Here is a 4,548-nt window from a genome sequence, read left to right on the forward strand (position 1 = left end):
GCTCTCTGTAGTTTAAGTTTGAGAGAGAAATATGCACAGAACAAGTGATTTCAGATGGAGTGATGGGTAGACACTGTCTAAGGGCATCCACAGAACAGGACCTAAAAATAATGCAATATATATGTTTTACAGTATATATACACATGTACTTGTCTGTTAATGATTTATCATATGCTGCATTGGACACATATGATTTTATCATGGTTTAAGTATACATGTATCTTATGAGTAATTTTATACCGGTATTGCATGTACGCTCAGTTTATTTAAGAAATAAATAACAAGTTTATAAACTTCAGTGGGAGAGATACTACAAATGTATATCAAAACAAGTAATTTATTTTTTTTTTTTACATATATTGACCAACATTATTTACATCCATCCATCATGTTCATGAATTGGCTGATCAAAATTCAGTCAGTTTTAGATCTATATGATATACCACAAAGGACTTTCACATTTACAAAAGTTATTCCCCTTTGCAGGGTCGATCTGGGGTCAACCGGCTTAAGACGCTGTTTTCCCTCTTTAACCGTATCAACTTTGAGGGACAATATCTTAGAAATAAAATCTGTATAAACATATTCATTATGACTTTCATGTTGCCCCATACTCTGGCAATACAGATACAGATCGTAATTGTCCAATATTTTTGAAGATTGAAAATATTAACAAGTAACTTACAAAGGACAAAGTGGGGAAAATGAGCGATGCGCCGACAATTGGAGGAAACTCTTAGGAATGTGAAATTCGTCTATTGGTGATGACAATTCCTGTTTTAATGTCACTGAAAAATTAAGAGAAATTAAAAATTTAAGCCCTATTGTCATACACACATGCTGTTTTTTCATAAATATAACCTTTTAGTATCATAAAATTTACCAAAATTTAATACTTCAAATAATTTCATTGAATATCTATAAAATAAAGGAAACTCTAAAAACTTAGTGACTTGCAGAAATTATTCCTTGAAGAGAAAAAAATCTATCATATTTCATATTAATATGTGCATAATGAGCCTTTTTTATTCATTTAGAACATATAGTATGTGCCTCATTTCCCTAAGAAATTTTCAAAGACAATGGACTATGACTGTAAGCAGAAATCATTGCTGTTTATACTTACATTGGAAAATTTATGAAAATAATTATTTTTTTTTTAAATAATGCCAAAAATAATTTAATCTATTAAAAATAATCTAACTGACTGTAAAATAACATTTTTCATAATCTTAATCTATGGGCAGATCACTTTAACTTCATAAAACTACCTGATAATAAAGTAGAACTCTTTAGTGTGCAGGTTTTAGAGCTTCCTTTAAGTAATCAAAATACTGACCAGCAAAAATCTGTTAATAAGCATTTCCTGTTTTTCATTCAAATTTTTGTAGAGATCTCAGAGTTTTTTCCTGTTCAATTCAGGTTCAAGACGACAAAGTTTTATTGAAGTGTGTGTATTAGAGAACTGATTGTATGTCAATCATAGCAATACACACATAACATGGGGGGGGGGGGATTGTTTCAGCCCTAGCTTTTACATAAAACTTCTTGTAGCTCACAGCTGATATACCACAGTTCAGTATTTAAATAAAATTTAGAATCTTTTTTTTTTCAGGCAATTGTCATATACATACTGATCATGAATGAATAACCACTTACCAAATGACCACATCCTGAATCATCATACATTTTCTACAATTTTATCTCACTGGTTTTCTTTTAAAGTCACACAGTTTTCTTCTTTCTGAAATGATAAATTATGTCCAGGCACTATTGCATTCTAATTTTAACTAATTAGGTAATAGCATTAGCAACAACCGGGATGGAAGAAAAAAATAACCAGAAGTCTCTGTCGGGACTGTAGCTCTACTGGTTTGTACTTATCAAAAACTGATGCACAGAATTATGTATCTTAGTATAGTCTACTTGTGTGCCAAGTTATATTGAAATCAGACTAAAATTTAAGGAGGAGTAGTGTTTGCAGACAGACAGACGGACAGCTGGACAGATGGACGGACGCATTACTATCGCATAAGCTCTTCTGGTTTCTGACAGGTAGAGCTAAAAACAAGATGCACTTGTGAAACACAGCAACAAAGTTCGAAAATGCAATTTTTTTAGCATACTGTTACAGGTCACTGTCAAGATCACATAATCATTGCCCTTGTTGCCATTTGAAAGCACTTCATTAGTTGAGTATGCATACTAAATATGAAGCCACTATCTTGTATAGTTCTAAAGTTATGGTGAAGGTTTAAGTTGACCACAGACACTCAGACAGACACACAGATATACAGTTATCATCTATACACTTAACAATTTAAAACTTAGGTATCCAACTTTTCAAAATGGCGTCAGAACAAAAGTTGCCTCCGATAGTGAAGATTTGTTGTTGCCAAATATTACAACTATTTACCGTAAAAAGTTAACAAAAATATGCGTACACTAATCCTTCATAGTTGGCCATTGCATTTATCACAGTCTTAAAGACACTGGGTGGTGAAACCATCTTTACTTTTCACATTTACCAGCTGCTTACACCTTCTTCTTCGTCCTTCTCGATCCTCCAAAAATGGCGCCTCGGGAAATTGACCAATGAAATAAACCGCCTACAGAGCGATGCAGGATGGGAAATATAAACTGTTGAGATCTTATATTAGAATTTAATTAAGTTTTCCCCTTTTCATGGAATAAAAAGAGGGGCTCCTAAATATTTTTGCCGATATGATGTGTAGGCGTAGTATACTTAGAAAAAAAAGCGGTTAAATACATGAGGCAAGAGCAGAAAAAAATGTTTCTTGCTCAACACCTCAACTTATTTGCCTTCGGGATATAGGTTTCGGGGCTTGGTTGTTTTTAGTGGCCGTCCTTGCTGAAAGCACCCCCCTCTCCCCGCTTCTTTTATAATGTCACACTAAAAGATGTTAAATTTTTAAAAGCAAATTTTTTTTTATTGTGAACTTTCCACAGGAATCCTAAAAGGCATGAAAATGAGCTACAATAATATTATAATATGATTATTAAGAACATTTTCTTTTTATTTCAATAGTGATGATTGAAAAGTTCGGTGATTAATAATTCATTGCTAATAAATTGTTGTGTTTTTTTTGGGGGGGGGGGGGAGAGATTAAATTACTAATTGAACTCCCTCCTTTTCGGGGTTTAATTTGATTTTGAGCCTGCTATCAATATTACTGGTGGACCTGCTAGACTTTTCTCTAATTGCTACATGTACATTGTACTTTAAACTCCTTGGCTTTTAGCTAAAAAAATTTCACACATCATTTTAACACGTAAAATTGTTTTAAAAATGAATCAGAATATGTTGAAAACCTTTTTCTTAGGAGAGTTATATCTCTAGATGGAACAAAACTAACATCTTATCAAAGGCAGGAAAATATAACAGTATTTTAATTCAGTATTTTAGTCGAGATTGGTATAAGTGAAGTCATGGGAAAGATTATGTCGAAAGTCATCTATACTCGTTGATGTGCAGGGATGTACTTATGCACACAGCTTTAGCTGCTGGTCCCGCCCTTATTCTTTAATGTTTTTTTTTTTTCGTTAAGAAATCTGGTAAGGTATGCTAAATAAATAAAAATAAATCCCGGTTAGTTTATTACTCTAACGGAAATTACTTTCCTACAGGCCTGAAGATCAAGTCTATTAGTCACGCAAGTTTTTTTTTAAAGAGTAGCATGTCAGCGAATAAAAATAAAGTAGTGTTCAACATAGATAAAGAAATGTTTGTTGAAGTATTGACAAACTTCATACCTTTATAGAATGAAATCAACAAAAAGTGCACAAAATACAATCGTGACAAATATACAATGAATTAATTATACAATTAATTCTTTTAATAGATTGCCTTATCATGCACTACTTTAAAATCCATTGTTCTTAAGGAAAACAAAATCATGCAAAATATTATAGACTTTTCTTTATATAAAGCAATGGCCTTTGGAAAAAAAAAAATGGCTGAAAATTTTAAAGTTTGTTAAATATAATGTATGTGCATTTAGGACCCTACATTGTAATTTCATGCGAAAAGTGCAGGCGTTAACTACACGGGGATCTGCGTACATATTTAAACAAAAAAAGGAAAGACAAAAAAAAAAAACAAAAAAAAAAAACGTTTTATGTGATGAATTATATTATAAACATTTATCTAATAAATGTCTTTGTAGTACGTTAGATTACAAATTTCACACAAAAACCCATCAACAATATTAAATACAGTTTTGATTTCACATTGATCTATTAACGTCATTCTGATTTAATATAATTATACACGACGAGAATTAAGATCTATTCAATACCTATAGAAAAATATTTAATTTCTGATAGTTTTATTTTAAATCAGTAATGAAAATTGAAATAAAAATTCTAAATAATTTGTTCTTTCATTGAACTTCTTAAATGTAGGTTATTTTATAAATATGTTTTCTTGTATAACTTTATTTATGGAATATACAATTTTTTAAATGATAAAAGAAACACGAATCATCATCTTAATTTAAAAGAATTTTCGGTCGGAGACTGTGTGTG

The 4,548-nt window shown here is 31.2% G+C and overlaps 1 long non-coding RNA gene across 1 annotated transcript; it reads right to left on the reverse strand.

Moving 5' to 3' along the window:
* LOC134261658 (uncharacterized) lies at positions 1-1,738 on the reverse strand. The gene is made up of 3 exons (XR_009990860.1): positions 1,660-1,738; positions 686-788; positions 1-101 (listed from the first exon to the last, which is right to left on the reverse strand). It is a non-coding gene; the product is annotated as an uncharacterized LOC134261658 (long non-coding RNA).
* Between the last annotated feature and the right edge of the window lie 2,810 nt (positions 1,739-4,548).

The sequence above is a fragment of the Saccostrea cucullata genome, unplaced genomic scaffold, assembly GCF_032062105.1.
Source record: "Saccostrea cucullata isolate Sc308-1 unplaced genomic scaffold, CSIRO_AGI_Scuc_v1 ctg3185, whole genome shotgun sequence".
Lineage (NCBI taxonomy): Eukaryota > Metazoa > Mollusca > Bivalvia > Ostreida > Ostreidae > Saccostrea > Saccostrea cuccullata.